The sequence below is a fragment of the Pinus tabuliformis genome, chromosome 9, assembly GCF_031772625.1.
Source record: "Pinus tabuliformis cultivar Carrire ecotype Pingquan chromosome 9, CPIR1, whole genome shotgun sequence".
NCBI lineage: Eukaryota > Viridiplantae > Streptophyta > Pinopsida > Pinales > Pinaceae > Pinus > Pinus tabuliformis.
This window is the reverse complement of record NC_142307.1, coordinates 682,200,443-682,207,022: the sequence shown is the minus strand read 5'-3', so window position 1 is coordinate 682,207,022 and position 6,580 is coordinate 682,200,443.

Here is a 6,580-nt window from a genome sequence, read left to right as displayed (position 1 = left end):
AAGCCTTGGTTCATAGCCTAGGCTCACCATTTGGCCTCCACCTCACTCCACTACATTGTCACCTTGATTAAAGAAGAAGAATTATGTTGATCCAACTCATAGAAACTTTATTGAGACGAGTGTAGAATTTCCTGTAGATTCACAAGCTCACACAATGTACTAAAGAAAAGGACAAGAATCTACTTCTACTTTCATTCAGCGGAATCCAATAGATCGATGAAAACAATAATAGTGAGAGGAAGACAAATCAATGATACATAACACAATAAATATCTGAGGAAATCCACAACTCAAAACCCCACTATCTGTATTGCATTAATCAGAAATCAAGATGATAATACAATGCTTGTTCTCCCAAGAACAATCCCAGCATTCAGTAAAATCAATCTCCAACTCACAAGGAAACTCTTGGCCAACACTTAGCTAATTATGTAGCTCTCTAAGTCCCTATTTCCTTGTGCAATTCCTATGGATGATTAGTCCATATTAAAGGAAAATTAGTGCTTCCAAAACTGCGCAATCCCTTCAAGATTCAGTTCCTGATTGCATGCACCATATGTACAACTCAAAAAATTATACAACAAATAGTACACTATCCACACAATATAGTCTCAATTGGGTATTTCTCATAATCAACATTCATGAGTTTCTGATGAGGGAATCTTTTGTTAACTGGAGTAGCACTAGTTAATGCATTAGTGCACCAACTAACTGTTAACTCACTATTAGTTCCTAAAACATTTTGGAACTAATTTAACTGGACTTAACTCAATAAACCGAGTTAAAAATTTACAACTCATACTTAACTCATCTTGGACCCCTATAATATAAAGAGAACATATACATGACTTCAAAAATACTTCCAACTCGAAATTCCTAAACTAATTAAGTCAATTAAACTTAATTAACTATTTACAAGTTTCTACGGGAGTAGACTTCAATTTTAATTCTTAGTTTAATTCAAGGGCAAATTAAACTCGAATTTCTGGATTCTATTTTTATCATTTCTTGTTTCTGTTTTCAACACTCCCTCTCAACAAGAAAGGAATTCAACACGATCCCGATCCTGAACTTTGGAATGTTCTGCATGAAACACTTCTCTCTAGTGTTGTTGCTCCAACAACTCTAGAAACAAAAAACATCCAACCTGAATCAGAACGATGGCTCTGTCATCAAAGTCTCTGACTATTATTGCCTTTGTCGACTGAAAACTCTATGCTTCTATTGACTCTGCCTTTTTGCACTGTTTTCAACCCTTCTCTATGTTCTTCAGTATTTGACTTCTCTAGCCCCTTCCACTCTGATCTCTAACTGTAGCAATTCCACTGAATCCTCCCGCTACTATGTACTTTGGGCTCCCGTAGCAAGGTACGATCCATGAGATAAAACCACTCAATGGATCCTGCCCAATTTCAGACCTCTTGGGACTATCACTTCACATCGCCACACCTCACACCTATAGGTATGGCTGCATGTGATCCCTTTGCCCACCTGGCTTGACATTTCTCCCTATTGTTGGTCTCTGCATGACTGGATGCCTCCACTTGTTCTCCTCTCATATTCTTTAATTGTGGTTGCTCCAGAATTGTCTAAGATTGTTTTTGAGACTTCTTCTTCTCTGCTTGAGTGGAAATTTCCACTCAGTCTCCTCTCAACTTCTCCAATTGTGGTTGCTCCACAATTTTCTGAAGTTGCTTCTGAGACTTTTTTTGGGGTTGCATGTTGAGAGGTAATTTAATCTCCCTCTCAACCACCAAGTCTTTAACCTTTGCCTTACTCCTAAAGGCTTTGCATGCATCTTGAAACTCAAGAGCATGCAGGTTCTTAACCCGTGCATTGATTTGTTTCACCTGTCCCATGATGATGTGTCTAATGAGAATCTTTCCATTACTAAAATCCACATCATAGCCATGGTCTTCCAATACTGTGATTGAAACGAGATTCTTCTTTAGTCCTAGAACATACATCACATCTATGATCCTAAGAGGGGAGACAGACTATTAGGTTGTGTTATATTCTTTCCACTACTAGCCCCCTAGTGAAACCAGGGGGTTAGAAGGGGGGTGGAGCCTCCCCTTCATTTCGCTGGGTGTAGGGGGGGGGGGGGGGGGGGGGGGGGGGGGGGTTCATAGGGGGTTTGAGGGGGGTGGTAGGTGCCCTCTACGGGGTCTGGGGCAGCAGCTTGGGGAATTTTTTTTGGACCCTATATTAGGTGGGCAGACCTACCTATGGTTTTGTGCATGGTTTTCGCACATGGTTTTGGGCGTGATGGTTTTTGGTCCGTGGTATTTTGTAGATACGATTAAGGGAACTATGGTTATGTTCTAATCTAGGGTTTATGGATTCTTCGACATGTATATATATGTATTGTAGCATTGAAAGGAACATAATGAAAAATCAATCTGGTAGTCCCGGTTTTGGAATCCAGGGGAAAATCTCCGTGTATATTTGTTTTATGTGTTATGCTCTCGCCATTGTATATTTTCTGTTTTTATAATTTGTATGCAGGTAATTTCTCTATGGGGTTAAAACCTACACAGAATCCCTATGAATGGTAACCATAGTAATCCCGGTAGCTCTATACCTCTCGTCATCTCCAAACTCTATGCTCTGCTTGAGGTCTTTCTACTCAAAATCACTAAAGAGAACCCTATTCCCTGTCATATGGAATGAGGCGCCGCTGTCAAGATACCACACGCCTCCCATGAAAATGTTGGCCATGCATGCAATGAGAGTGAAATCAATTTCGAATTGTGAAGCTAGAGTTTCACCTCCTGCCACTACTATCGGATCCTTCTTGCTTACTTTCTTCTGTAGACAATTCATGGCATAGTGCCTGTGCTTGTGACAGTAAAAACACTTGACTTTCATCAAATCCATCTTCTTTCCACCCTCCTTGCCTTGGGACATCTTTCCCTTGGCCTTCTTTGCCTTACTCGCTAAGGCAAAATCCTCTTCCACTTCCTTGCAAGAGGTCCCATCTCTAGTGTTCCTCCTAATCTCCTCCTGCATCAAATCTGACCACATTCGTTCCCAATCTGGTAGCTTCTCCCAACGATTGACAGAGTCCTGATAACTATGCCAACTCTTTGGGAGTCCTAGAAGAGAAATACTCACCATATCATCCTCAGAAACTGTGATTCCAACACTTCCAAGTTCATCACGATATTGAGTGAACTTGGTCAAGTAATTTGGATTTGAGTCACCCACCTCCATCTTGATTTTTCGAAGTTTGTCTTTCAGTGCCAACTTCCTTTGGTCACTGATATTCTGGAAAGGGTCCTTCAATGCTTTCCACATAGAATGTGGAGTTTCTTTCCCATGGAGACTCAAGATAATGTGGTCTCGAACTCCCTCAAGGATTATGCACCTCGCCCTTGCCACATACTTCTTCCATTCGTCCAGATTCTGACCATCTAATGCTAGTGGCTTAGGAATGTCTTGATCAATGAGTTCCTTCAAGCCATTATCCTCTAACACGATCTCCATCATGTCCTTCCAGTCTATATAATTCGAGTTTCCATCCAAGGCATACTCGAGCTACAAATCGTAGAATGCCATCTGTCGATCCTGAAATATGTATTGCAAATTCAAATTTCACCTATAATCCAAAAATCAAAACTTTGAAATCTCCTCTAGTGTACTTTTCTCAGCTCTGATACCGTGTAGATTTTCCTGTAGATTCACAAGATCATGTAATCTACTAAAACGAGAGCATGGAAAAGCTTCTAGGAATTTTTTATTATGGAGGATTATAATTTGTAGCCTTCATTGGCATGTTGTAAGCCACTTTTCCCATGGCATTGAACATGAAAGACATTGACAGTGTGAATTTTAAAGATTATAGAAGAAATATGAGATAGAAATTTTTCCCGGGGCGAATTATTGGAAAGTTGAAGGGAAGAGGAACCACATAAGATTTTGCAAACCATCGTGACCATTAATTGAGAATCCCCTTCAATAAAGAGCTTGGGCATATTTAAGTGAAGAGTTTCCTTACTCAAAATTCCAATGGAAAGATCTTAGTTGCATTATTTCTATTAATTCCCATGTGTCGAACATAGTTATGAACAAGAGAAAAGAGAATTTGATTGTAAAACATCTCCAAATCCTACATCCCTTAGGTTTCCCTCGTATGATCCATCAAAGATCAATTTGGCAAAGCCTTTAGGAGGACAAGATCAATGCATGGGGAGGATGATGAAGGTATACTCACATGAGGTAAAGGCCCTCTATCAAGATTCCATAGTTGCATACCATAGAGTAAGGGATCTTCAATAGGAGACAACTCCAAGTTAGTGGCTACCCGAGATACTAAGAGAGTATATTTTCACAAATACTTGAAAAGTAGCTTCCAAAGAGAGCTGTTTGAGTGATTTTAAATTCAAAAAATGCAACTATTATGTTTTTTCCATCATTAGAGAAATTTTTAGGTGAAAAATGTGCTTCAAAACAAAAAATGTACCAACAAAATTAACTTTGAAGGAACCAATAGGATTCAAGTTGATGATGTGATCTCCAAGGGTAGATATTTTGGAGGGAAAAGTAAAAAAGTACTTTTTATAATTTTATTTTTAGCATATCTCCTTAGAATTTTACTTAAATATCAAGTGTAAACAACCATTGGATTTCGAATTAAATTTCACATCCAATAAGTACCCACTATGCATACTTTTGAGTAGACTCACATCGAAAAATATTGAAAATATGAAAGTATGTTCAACTTGTTCCTTTCATGTATTTACATTTTTTTCAATGTGGGTCTACTCAAAATTATGCATAGTGGGCACTCATTAGATATGGAATTTAACTCCGCATCCAATGAGTGTATACGCTTAACATTTGAGTAAACCTAAAAACACATTTTTGCATGCCATTCATGATTGGACAATGATTGAACAAATGTTCACTATCTTTCTGAGCACCATAACATAGGCAACAAATAGAGGGGCTTTTAAAGATACATGCCAACAACATATCCCATGTCTGAATATTTCAATGAGTAAGGAACCATAGGAAATGAGCCACTTTTAGCCATAGTTGATTATTCCAAATTTGGGACTGAATCTGAAGGCTTTGTAGTTTGAGCATGCTTATTTTAGATATGGTAAGCTTCTTTAATAGTGAAAATTCCCCTAGATGAATACCCCTATTATAGTTTATATTGGGCTTTTGATGATGAAATATGTCTTTGCAGTAAGATTTCTTCCAATTTATTCTAGGCATGAGGAAAGGGCCTAAAGTTCCAAGAGTGCATAATCTCCTATTTAGGTGTCAATTTGTTTTCAGGGAGGAACCCCTCCGATAGTCCATGACCAAAAGGAGTTAATGAGACTTCATTTTTCTACAAAGATCATAGAGTCCTCTTGGGATGCCATGCGAGGAACTTATGCTAAGAGTAATCCAAAAATTGAGCCATCTTCCCATAACGGACTTCCCAAAAGAAATGGTTCTAAACCAAGTGCTTGCCTCAACATGTAAAATTCCAAACAGAGGAGCCTAGGGGACATTGTTGCATTAGGACACATTGTTTGGTTGTTGTTCTTCTATTGTAGTTTTTGTTTTTAGGTTTTGCTCCAATAACCATGCTTAAAGTTTTGAGATCACAAAGACCTAGCCCTCCCCTTGCTTCAGGAAGGCAAATTTTTGTCCAACAAACAAGAGCCCATTTCCTTTCTCTAGATGCATATCCCCACAGAAAGGAGCATTAAAGACATCATATCTAGATCGATAAGCATTTCGGAGCTGCAAGTGAAGAAAATAGGTAAATAAGTAAATAGGCAAGGCTGAATATATTGATTTAAACAACACTAATTTACCTATAAAGTTGAGAGAACGAAACATCCATATCTCAAGGTGATTGGCTATATTTTGAACGAAGTCTATTGGAGTCTTGATCTTATCTTAAAGGAATTCATCGTGAAGGGGGCATCCAAATACTTTGGAAGGGAGTAAACAACATTTAAATCTCAAATGCTTATGATGTGACCTTGAGCGAACAAAGCTTTTAAAAAAATGATCTTTGACTTGTGCAAAATTGATCGTTGTTTTAAAATTATAAATTTAAGTAAAGTAAATAACAACCAATTTTTTAACCACCACAACCAAACTTAATTAACAATGAGAATTCTTTAATATATATTCAGAAATTTTATATGAATCGTTGTTTTAAAATTATAAATTTAGGTAAAGTAGATAATAACCCATTTCTTAGCCACCACAACCAAACTTAATTAACAATGGGAATTCTTTAATATATATTCAATAATTTTATATGAATCATTGTCATTCAATATTTATACAATTCCATTGAATAAAATGTTTTTTTTTACTCTATTACGCTGAAGGCATTTTAAGGAATAGCCTTTTGTGGAATACATGTCAACCTTGAATACCGGTGGACCAATGCCACTACCATTGTCCGGGAGTTCTCCACTTACAACCATATTTTCCACATCGCATACATCTTCGTTCCACGCGTGGTGATAGCAGGGATCGGTGTCTAAGGAACCAGCCGACTCAGCCACCCCAATATCGTCCAGCTGATGTCTTCGTGTGCGAGGTGGCTACCGTTGGGCCA